The sequence below is a fragment of the Vigna unguiculata genome, chromosome 8 (genome assembly GCF_037176805.1).
Source record: "Vigna unguiculata cultivar grain cowpea cultivar isolate G323 ecotype 2 chromosome 8, ASM3717680v1, whole genome shotgun sequence".
In the NCBI taxonomy this organism is placed as follows: domain Eukaryota; kingdom Viridiplantae; phylum Streptophyta; class Magnoliopsida; order Fabales; family Fabaceae; genus Vigna; species Vigna unguiculata.
Window position 1 is genome coordinate 21,870,302 of NC_140799.1, and position 12,464 is coordinate 21,882,765.

Genomic DNA, 12,464 nt, shown 5'->3' on the forward strand with positions numbered 1-12,464 from the left:
TGTGATGGGTTGTGCCTAGAATGCCCTCTTTTCCTAGGATCTCTTTCTTTCTCCCTAGCTTCAAGCCTTTGAATGTGCTCTTGGATTCTTAGGTCACTTTGCTCCTTGTCTTTTCTCAATTTTTCAAAGGCCTCCTTCCTTGACAACTCCAAATCCCGAAGCAATCTCATCAATGTATTATTTTTGTTTGGTGTAGGTGCATTTGATGAACTTGCCATGATTCCTACAACAAAAACACTTAAATCCGAGACAAAATAAATGGATTAGAGGTTAGACAACATGAAAACCGAGACCAAATCCAACCCAAATTGTAACCCAAGTGTTTAGATCACTCTCCCAAAGTAACAAGGCAAGGCTAGCACTCAAAATCCACCAAAGGAGTGAAGCAAACACTTTTAAAAACTTGTTCAAAACCTTTCAAATGCAAGACAAGTGATTCGGCCACAACATCCCAAGAGTTTCAAGAAAAGAAAACTACTAAGACACAACAAAGAACACCTAGTGACAAGCAAGAAAAGCACAAAAACAAGAAAGTTTAACTTTTAAGGAAATTTTTTTTTAAAGACAAAACTTGAACAAGACTAAAGCAATGAAAAACACTTTTAAAGACTCTATGGAAAGCATTTGAACAAGCCAAGATTATACCTCAAATTATGCATACACCAAGAAAGATCATAACCAAGTTAAAGCATGGAACTAATTTGCCAATATCACCCAAAATCCAAGTATAAAATTTGGTAGCATAACACCTAGTAAAAATGGCCAAATGGATTCACCAAGCAACACATTAGCTCTCTTCCAAACTGTTTTTGGTCATGAAAATAATTTTTCTTTTCAAAACTAGGTACTTAAGATGATGAGAAGGATATTTTAGGGTGTCTTGAACACTTAGTTCCTTAAAAATTAGGTCAAAATCAATTTCAAGGAGCATGCTACAACAAAAGGCATAGATCTCATGCAATAGCTCAAATACTTAGAAACAAGAATAAGAAAACTCAAAGAAGCATATGACATATGACTCAAGCAAAAATTAGACACATTTAAAGACTCAACATGACATACACAAAGACACAAACATGTAGCTATCATGCATTTAAACTCATGGATTTGAGGCTCAAAGACTAAGCATCCAAAGACATGTTATCCAACCACATTTAGGAGCAAAAGAGTCACAAAACCGAAGCCAAAATTGCCACAACATAACCTGAAAACGTTGTTTTTCATATTCTCGGCAGCTCTGACCTTTGCTCACTCATTTTATCATAACTCTCTCCACAGACCTCCAAATGCGTTAATTCTTTTTTTGTTGGAAACTAGACTCACAGAGCTTTCTTTGGATATAAAGAAAGTTACTTTTGGACCACTGAGCTAGTTGCAGTAATTTTTTCAAAAACGCACACGTTGCTGCCAGTACTGTTTTTATGTGGACCATTCAAAGATAGCTACACAAGACAAGGTTAGAACATGAAAACACCATATTCAAGGACAACCAATGCTCTAGATACCAAATGATGAAGGATTAACTTGTTCCTTTTTAAGATTATTGAATATGGTGTGAGTTGATTAAGAAAGATAAGTGAAATCTCCACTGGACATTAAGATAGCAAGCTATCTAGATGTGAAGGTTCCTTTCACAAAGCTCAAGAGAAGAAGATGATGGATTGATTCAAAACAAAAAGGAAATGGAAAGCACATAAACCATAGAAAACCAAGAACAATTAAAGGAAGAAGAAAACATAAAATGGAAAGAAAAGAAATGGTAAAAATGTGAGAAGCACGCCACTACAAGGCTAGGCAAGAAGCCATGACAACCTTGAAGATGAGTGGATGTGTGCCGCCACTTGCTATGCAAGATAAGGATAAGAAGTATTCACTCCCAAGGGAGGAAACTCTCACAAATGGTTGAGACACAAGAGTGTTTTTACTTCAAAATGTTCAACCCTTTTACATGTCTAGGAGCACCCCTTATATAGAAGAGTTTAGGGGCCTCTAAGCAAATAAAAGATACCTAAGGATGTCTCTACAAAAACCTAACCCTAGCTTCTAGAAACTAGGTCAAATAAGGTTACAAAAAATGAGAGACAAAAGAGCTAGCTATGGTGTGTGCAAGGCTAATTTCGTTCTAGCACAAAAGGAGACAAAGAATGTGTCTCATATGTCTCCAAAAAGTGGCCAAAGAGTGCTAAAAACAAAGGAGACCAAAGGTACATAGGTACACTTGCTTCATGCCTTTTACTTTATGCTTTATGCTTTATGCCTTTGCTTTACTCTCTCTTCCACATCATTTATGCTCCCCAATCACCATGCGCCACCTAGCATTGCTTTCTTACTCCTAATTAACCTACAAAGCAAATAAACATAGATTAGCATGTTGGCTTAAGTCAAGTCAACTATAGTCAATAAGTCAATAAGTCAAACCTAGTCAAAGGTCAACAAGTCAACTAAAGTTGATTCAACTAAGTCAACTTTGGGAATCAAAAATAATAAACACAAATGAAAAGGGATGAAGGATTAGTGAACTTCCTTTCTAAACATGCTTAGTCTTCTTAAGCATGTGCCTTCATCCTTGGTTGGGGTCAATCCTTCATCAGAAATTGATGTCAACATTAATGCTAACAACACTCAAATTACTTGTACTTATTGTGGGAAAGGTGGTCATACTGAATCTATTTCTTTTAAGAAAAACGGTTTTCCTTCTAACCATGAAGGAAAGAATTCAAGAAATTACACCAAACACACTTGCACACACGGTGGTAGAAACGAACATAAAGTGGACGTATGTAACAGAAAACATGGTTTCCCGTCTGGCCACAAATTCTTCAACAGCAAAGCCAATTATGTTAAAGTCAATGAGAGTAAACATGAAGAGAAGCATGATAATATGAGTGGTGAACAAGACATGTGTTTGAGACAACAACAAGATCAAACTTTGCTTGCTCTACTTCGATCCAGATAGGAAGGTGTTGAAGACTCTAATGCTACTCAAATAAATATCATCACCTCTTATTTGTCCCAGCCAAGTAAACCTTTCGTGAGTTCTTGTGATATAAAAGATAAAGGTGTCTAAATATTTGACTCAAGAGCAACAGACCATGTTTCTTGCTCTCTGAACAACTTTTTGTCATATAAAACCATCAAAAACATACTTGTACATCTTCCTAATAATTCAAAGGTTATTGCAACTCATATTGGTAGAGTCAAACTTAACAAAAAGCTTGTTTTAAATGATGTTCTTTATATTCCAGCCTTTGAGTATAACTTAATCTGTATTTCAAAGCCTTTCTCTGCTCTTAATATTGAGATTTTGTTTTCACCTAACCTTTGCGTGATTCAGAATCCAAACACGAAAGGGAGGATTAATTGGTTTAGTTGAATCTGAAGCTGGCTTGTATATGCTTTCCAATACTGAGAAATCTCTAGTTTTAAATGACAAATCTTCTTGTAATAGTTTAAATAAAAACTTATGACATTATAGGCTAGGCCATCTCTTTGACAATATATTGAACATTTTGAAAGAGAAATATCCTTACATTCATAGTGACACTAATATATGTGATGCCTGTCATTTTTTCTAAATAGAGAAAGCTTTTGATGTTGTTCACGTTGATATTTAGGGACCATGTTCCACCCCTTCTATGCATACTCACAAGTATTATCTTACTACTGTTGATGGCCACACATGTTTTACATGGATCTATTTGATGACTAAGTTCAATAAAACCAATAAAATAATGAGTGCTAATGGCCTTGAGTTTAGCATGAAGAATTTTAATGATGTTGAGGGAATTATACACCAAACATGTTGTGTAGAAACCCCCGAGCAAAATGGAGTGGTGGAGAGAAAGCATCAACATCTCACAAACGTGACTCATGCCCTGCTTTTAAGGTCTAGAATGCCTTCTTAGTTTTGCTCTTTTGTTGTCTTATATGTTGCATACTTAATAAATGTTACTCCTACTCCTTTTTTAAAAGATTCTTCTCCTTTTGAGAAACTATATAACAAGAAATGTGATTTAAATCGTATCAAGGTTTTCAGTTGTCTTTGTTTTAATAGTACTTTAATTGCCAATAGAAGAAAACTTGATTCACATGTTGATCTAGATGAGTTTTTGGGTTTTAAAACCAATACTAACGGACATGTTGTTTATAACCTTAAAATACATGATATAGTTATCTCTAGAAATGTTATTTTTACGAAGACATCTTATCTTACTCAAAGCAGCATGATAAAATTGATAAACATAATCAAGAGACCTTTCATTTTTTTTTAAATTTTCAAGATGATGTGAATGATCATACTCCTGATAATAATGACAATGTTGTGCTGGATAACATAGATGATATTTCTGATAACACAAACTCTTCTAATGATAATTTTGAACAAGAACATGTGCAATCTGATAATAGAAATAATCGAAGCATTAGAACTAGAAATCCTCCTTCATATTTAAAGGATTACCACATGTTTTCTATTGTCTAAAAATATAAGATATCCTATTGAAAAGTTTGTTTCTCTTGAAAAACCACTAGTGCAGTTTTGACATTTTAACTCGCGTTATAGGCTTCGGTTGTCGCTTAACCAAAGCATAAAATGGCGCGGTGGCAATTTTGCAATTTTTTTCAACTTTTATGCCTCGGTTCATTAGAAAATTGGTGCCAAAAGGTCTAATATGCCTCGGTTTTGAAGACTCGAAGCCTAAAAGTTGGCTAATATTTCAAAAATGCCATTATAGCAGTGACATTTGGCCTCGGTTGAAATTGAACCGCTGCCAAAAACTGTTTTTTGCCTCGGTTAAAATTGAACCGATGCCAAAAAGTATTTTTTGCCTCGGGTGGAATTGAACCGCTGCCAAAAACCGGTTTTCTGCCTCGGTTAAAAATTGAACCGAGGCCAAAAGGTTCATTAGGGTTCAAAAATTGCGAATCACTTTTTTTCCTCTTCTTCCTCGCGTGCGCGTTCTCTCTCTCAGCCACCCACCTCCACTGCTGTTGTTGCACTCCGACCACTCACAACTACTAGACGTTTGGCTCATTCGTGTTCTGGCTTGGCGAAGTGCGATTTGGGGCTCGCGAAGTGGGCATCAGTTCATTGTGTTACAGGTGCGTGGTAGATTGGTGTTGTGCGTGGATGGAGATTTGTCGTTGATGGTGGCGAGATGTGTACGTGGCGGCAGCGTGAAGAAACTTGTCATTGCGAAGGAGGTGGTTTCGCGATTTGGAGGAGGAGACGCGATTTAGGGTTTGTGATTTGCTACAGATGGTTGCTTTTTGTTTGCATTTATGCATGTGTGATGTTCACATTTTTGTGTATGAAGAACATGGAGGTTCCATGGTGGTTGCACGATTCAAAAATTGCTCTTACGATGAAGGAGAAGACTGCAGTGGCTACGGATCTTTTGTTTTGAGTTTCAGATCTGGCGGTGGTTGACGGAGTTGTGGTCTAACCATGGTGACTACCTAGGGTTTCTGGTGGAGAAGATGGGCAGAGAAGCACATATGGCCTCGGTTCTCAGTAGAACCGAGGCAGAATATGGAGCTTCTGCTTCGGTTGAGACCCGAGGCAAAAAGCTAACCTTTTTGGCCTCGTCCTAATATGCCCCGGTTCTAGAACCGGGGCAAAATGACAAAAATAACCGCTGCCAAAAGCCCTTCCTGCACTAGTGAACCTTTCTTCTAGTTTTAAGCATATGATTTGTTCTATTGATGGTAACAAAGAACCTAATACGTTTGAGGCAGCGGTTAAATGTAGTAAGTGGCACTCTATTATGGATTATGAGATATATGCTTTGAATAGAAATCATACTTGGACCATTACTACCTTGCCTAGTGACAAAACTACCATAGGGTATAAGTGGGTGTATAAAAGAAAATACAAAGCTAATGGAGATATTAATAGGTACAAGGCACGCCTCGTTGCAAAGGGGTATACACAGAGAGAGGGATTGGACTATCTCGATACTTTTTCACCAGTCGTAAAACTAACAATTGTTCATATGTTGCTTAGGCTAGCTGCCATAAAAGACTAGTTTCGGTGATGCAACGAATGATATTAAAATCATTGGTTTCAATGATTCTGACTAGGCAGGGTGTTGTTACGTGTCGGTAAGTGTACCAAATCATACAAGAAATAAAGTGAACAAGTCTAGATATTGTATCCCACAAGAACTAATGTGATCTAAATTAGTTGGTTAGTTATTGATAAAGGTTGAGAATAACAAAACATTTGTTGTTTAAAGAAAAAAATAATTTTAGAATTTATTATAAAGCATAAACAGAAATTGGCACAATGGAAATAAATAGCTTGATTAAGTATAAGATAAAAACTTCACCAAGATTGGGTGTCATGATACGATTCAAGTAAAAACAACAAACAATATATTTCTATTTTCGTCTCTCACATTCACAACACTATGTAACAAGACACTCAGTTGAGAATGAGCTCAGCCAATCATCCTCAAATAGATGGTCAGTTTGAGAGAACTATATAGTCGTTGGAGGATCTGCTAAGAGCATGCGTGTTGGATCACTTGGGCACATGGAGTGATATGCTACCATTAGTTGAGTTCACGTACAATAATAGCTATCATTCCAACATTGGGATGGCACCATACAAGGCTTTGTATGGTGGGAGATGCAGAACATCATTATGTTGGTAGCAAGATGGAGAGTTAGTGCTACTTGGACCATAATTTTTGTAATAGACCACTGAGAAAGTCAAAATGATACAAGATTGAATACGAGCTACTCAGAGCAGGATAAAGTCTTATGCAGATAAGAAGAGAAGGTTGCTTGAGTGAGGCAGGTGACCATGTATTCCTTAGGGTTACACCGACAACCGGTATTTGAAGAGCACTCAAGTCGAGAAATCTGACTCCTTGATTAATTGGGCAGTACCAGATCACGAGGAGGATTGGCCCAGCGGCGTATGAGATTGCTTTGCCACCTCACTTGGCAAACTTACACAATGTCTTCCATGTATCATAATTGAGGAAGTACATTGCAAACCCTACACATGTACTAGAGTTGGACCAGTGAGAATCTTAGATTCTCAAGTCAAGCAACTCAGAGGGAAGGAGATCTGGACTATGAAGGTTCTTTGGGATGAGGCAACCTAGGATATGACATGGGAGATGGAAGACCTCATGAGATAGTCTTATCCGCACTTATTTCTTTGTAGTTAATTTTCGAGGACGAAAATTTTATAAGGTGATGGAAATGTAAGACCCGAGGAAATTAGTTAATTAAATAAATAATTAATTAATAAGAGCGGGTAGTGGGAGTCTTTATGACAATTAATGTTAGCTTATATGAGGTGGAAAAGTACTAGCTTATATGGTTGTGAGTACTTGATTGTGTTGAGAGGACCTGTGTTTGAGTCTTATGTATGCCAAATTGTGTGTTATTTAATTGATTATTATTTTAATAATACGCTTGATCATGATGAGTGATAATAAAATCCTAGATTTATAGGAGCGGGGATAGTGTGGGAACAAACTTTATTTGAGTTTTTATTACTTATAGCTTTGAATAAACTTGTAAACATTTATGTACATACCTTTATATGTAATGAGTTTTATAAGGTAAGGATTTGATTTATTTTTATGTTGTAATAAGTTTTTTAAATTTTCTGTGTTTTTGGGAAATTGAGTTATAATAAATGAGATTTCCTTTACATTTATATTTTATTTTATTAAAATGAGTAATATCCGATCGGGATGTTACATGTTGGATGCTCTATCCAAGTGTTAGGTCGCAGGGTCAAGGTGAATCTCATATGCTTGCCTTTGGAGGGAATGGGTGTGAAACTGGAAGTATTAAGAATAGAAAATGTTTTGGTAGAGTGATAAGGGTACACACTCATGACTATATCAGAGATAGCTTTCCTTTCTTAATTCTAAAGGTTGGGGGAATGAGAGTAGAGTTATAGTTGAAGTTTTGTCTTTTATACCTCTTCTTGTCATGTTTGCACCTCGGTGGCTTGTGTGTGTTGTCTGTAATGGCAGGGGAATGCAGATCCAAGGTCAAACTTGACTTGCCTTTGCAAGGGTGGGTAGGGCCTTTGAGTCAATCTCTTGATAGAATATGAAAATATGCAGAAGGTTGTATATCGATGGACGATGAAAGTTAAGTTTGGTTTAGTGGGCTTAAAAGCGACATCCGAGTTCACAAGCGACACGTTAGACTCAGGGATCTTCAAGAACAGGTTCATGGGACGAATACCACAAGTTTTGTAAGAGGATTTGAGATCAAAGGTTAGATTAATGAGAGGTACGAGCGCATGATTGTAGAACAAAGTTTGAGAAGTCAAATTGGTACTACATCCCAACAATGTTGGAGGTCTGAAGTGGGAAGTTATGGAACGTATGAGGCTAAGGCTAAAACAGTAGAGACCATGAAGGGAGTGAGGAAGGGAGAATCTCAAGTGGGATGTTAAGTTGAGGCAGAGCTTGAGAGATTAGTCTGACAATGCTGTGTCTTACAAAAAGGGGAAGACCAATCATGTGATGAAAATGAAGTATGTTAAGGGTTTTATACCAGGTCAACATCAATGGGAGGCAATTGAATCTTCTGAGCAATAACCACATATCAAGTCAATAGTACAATGGATGTCCTAAGTAAGGTGGCTCAAAGGAGAGAAAGGTTTGACTTGGGACATAAGATGGACGGTTTCAAGTATCGGAAGAAGAAGTACATTGTTAAATTGTTCTTATGGGAAAGGCTAGTTGGTAATGTCATAGCACATGGAAGGAGGAAAGGAAAAGGAATGTTTTGTGTAGCTGAAAGGGTGTCTTTAATAGTTGGTGTTGGAATGGTTAAAGCAAATAAGTAAATTCAACACCTGACAATGGCAATAATGGCAATGATGGCAATGCATGAAACACAAGAAGCAATACCCATGGCAAGGGAATGGAAGGAAGGGTTACAAACCCTTACAAGACTACACATTGTGTGAATCTTCATATTCTTTGCCATGGCTTCTACAAAGATGAATGCCTCCATGTGACACTCTCTTTTAAAGTGGGAAACTTAAAAAATGCAATAGTTCATGCACTCACAAGAGAGGAACTTGCATCCTGACCATCAAAGTTCTTGTCGAACTCGTCACACTTCAGACCTTGTTCCTCACTCTTATTGAGTACTATGATGTAATTCTTAAGGTCTCCAAGCCATTGCACTACAACTTCAATAACAATATTTGATCCTTCAACAATAGCACTTTTGCTTAGCATCCATCTTTCCAACATTAAGCTACATCTGATTTTCATTTTTAAAGAAAGAAGAAATTCCCACTCGCTTTCCTTCCTCAACTATTCAGCGGGCGCGTTAAAGTCTGCAAAGGAATGTTAGGTGCATTTAGAATGTTTGATGGTGGCGGAACCAGAGGAAGCCTCTAGTGATAAAGGTGTCAAGTCAAAGTATAAGTAGAGAGACAAATGAGAAGGAATATAGGAAAAGTTATTGAAACATGTAATGCAAAATTTCCAAAAGTTGTTTTTTATGCCAATTTTGGTAGTTCAAAGGGTTATGGTTCTGTCAAGTTTGACGATGATAATGAAAGATCCCAAACCACAACTCAAATGTTCGATGTTTAACGTTCCAATAGGCTTACATGCATTGGTGCTACAACTATAAGAAAATCATTTTTCCATTTATAGAAGTCGACGAAGCATAATTTTTTGTGATGTTCTTTATTGGTGGAGTGGTTGCGACAATGGCTTCCAATGTAATAGCCTACACAACACTATGCATCATCGTTGTTCATACCTTTCCACCACCACATTATTTCTTAACAACGCAGAAACTCAAACTAAAAAAAAACTTCCTTTCAATGGTGTGTTTGGATGGATAAGATAGTTGGTTGATCTCTTCCCCTCTATGATAAGAACTTGGAGTGTTCTTACAGGGGCGCAATAGCACGTGCACGACTCTTGAAAGCTAATACTCCAACTTAGAGACGAAGCTTTGATGAGGCTCATAAATTAGTCTCAACCACGACAACCACAAAATCCTCGATGCACGACAATGTTGATAGATCGATATGCATAATGACCGAGAAGAAACTCAGGACAACAAGCAATATTCTTTGGTAGAGTTCCTCGATGTCGTGGCTAAGGATGTTTCATCAAATAAAGAACATGAATTTCTATAAGGAAATTTGTAAAAAGGGTTTGAGGAAAACTCTGGCTAGGAAAGACAAGGTTCTTAAGTTTGTTAGTGACTCACTTTTCTTTCCTGAGAGACTACTTATTAAACTTTCAACAATATTTCCCTTAAAAAACTTGTATACATCACACAATTGGCAATTTGGGTGGTAACAATATCAACTTACATTGTCCTTCATTAAAAGCCCAAAGCTCCCCAAAATCATCCTCACTCTTCCTTACAAGAAATGGGAGTCACACACTATTATAGCTTGAAAGGACAACACTTTGATGAAGAGCACAACAAAGAAAACCTCCAAGCTGATTCATGAAGTCTGGGAAAAGCATGCAAAATGGAAAGAGAAAGATCACTCCAAATAGGAACAACCTAAAGAGCAATCGTCGAACTTCATCAAAGTTGTGGAATTTTTCACAAACCATTTTGGAAGGAGTCTGATAGTCCAAACACTGGAACTACCTAATCAATACGACAACCACAAAGATCAAGAATAATTTTGATCTCCAAAACGTCGAAATTAGTAGAGTAGACTACGAAAGGAGCAACTCAACGTTCCAGTACTCGAGTACAAGAGTAACTTGGTGTTATAGTACCTGAATACAAGAGCAACTCAGTGCCACCATACCCGAGTACAAGAGCAACTCAACACTCTAGTACCTGAGTACAAAAGTAAACTCGGTGTTACAATGTTTGAGCACAACAACAACTCGGTGTTCCAATGCTTGAGTATAAGAACAACTTGAATTCTAGTGCCTGAGTACAAAAGCACTTTGATATTCCAATGACTGAGTACAAGAGCTAGAGCAACTTGGTGTTCCAATACCCGAGTACAAGAAGAATTTAGTGAGTGCAAAAGCACCTCGACATTCCAATGACATAGTACAAGAGAAAAAGCAATTCAGCATTCCAATACCCGAGTTCAAGAAGAATTCAATGACTACAACAATAACTCGACGTTCTAGTGTCTAAATATAGGAGTAAACTCAACGTTCTAAGGCCCTTGTACAAGAGCAGCATGATGTTCCAATGCCTAATTACAATAACAACTTGCAATTCTAATGCCTTAGTATTGAACATCTCGATGTTCTAATGACCGAGTACAATAGCTGATGGAGCTCCTTGCCTGGTTTTTTGAAAGGAGAAGCTCCTTAATGCAATAGAAATGGAATGTAAGCAAGGTTAAAGGCCCTTGAGCAATGGAATGGTGTGGTGGAGATGGAGTTCTAGGAAAGAGAAATTATCTTAGAGGAAGGAGGCTAGAGGAGATCTAAGGAGATTCCTAGCTCTCATGACTCTCAATAAGGCAAATGTGTGGAGTGCTCTCAACATCAAGGCATTTACCATTCAAATTAAGAGTAACCTTTACACAATGCATAGGAGCTCTCTTATATAGCCTAAGGAGAAGGAAGAATTCAGCTAAGCTAAGTTTATGACATGTGTTGAATTCTTTCTAGATCTAGATCTAGATCTCCTTATTTGGTGGATCAAGTGCCATGTGGCAAGTCACACCTTCCAAATTTCAACATGTGCTCAATGTGTTAAGTGTGGCATGTTTTCTAGACACCTATTCGGTCAAAGCTTGTTTAATGAAGTTATGAGCCCAATTAAACAATGCTTTGGTGAATTTTTGATCCAATTATTGAAAGCACACAATAATTACAAAGGTGGCCCAATTACATTGGTCGAAATCCACATGTAAACAAATGTTTATCTATATTTTAATATATTCCTTAGCCCATTTGAAAGGTAGCTTGATTCCATTAGGCCTTGAAGGATCTTGACCATCACTAGCATTTTAAATCTTCTTAAGCATTCCTCTAGTGATTGGGCCTTTATTTAGGCTTTGGCCTTGTTTTTGGTATTGGGCCTAGAAATGGGTTTGGGCTGGATTCATTAGGAGTGGTTTAGTGTTTTAACACCCCAATTACTTAGACAGTAACATTAAGGAAAAACCCTCTAGGTGAGGCAACGAGTTACTTAATAAATTTAACAAAAGCCCTCCAAGCAAGGCATTGAGTTATTTAGACAAGTAACATTAAAGAAAAGCCTTCCAAGCGAGGCATCCAGTTACCATAAAGCCCTCAAGACGAGGCACCGAGTTACTAAGACCAGTAACATCAACAAAAGACCCTCTGGGTGTGACAACAAGTTAACTTAAAACCCTTCAAACAAGGCACCTAGTTACTTAGATAGTAACATAATGAAAGCCCTTCAAGCGAGACACCGAGTTACTTAGACAAGTATTATTAACAAAAAGACCTCTGGCAAGGCATCAAGTTACTTAATAACTTTAACAGAAGCCC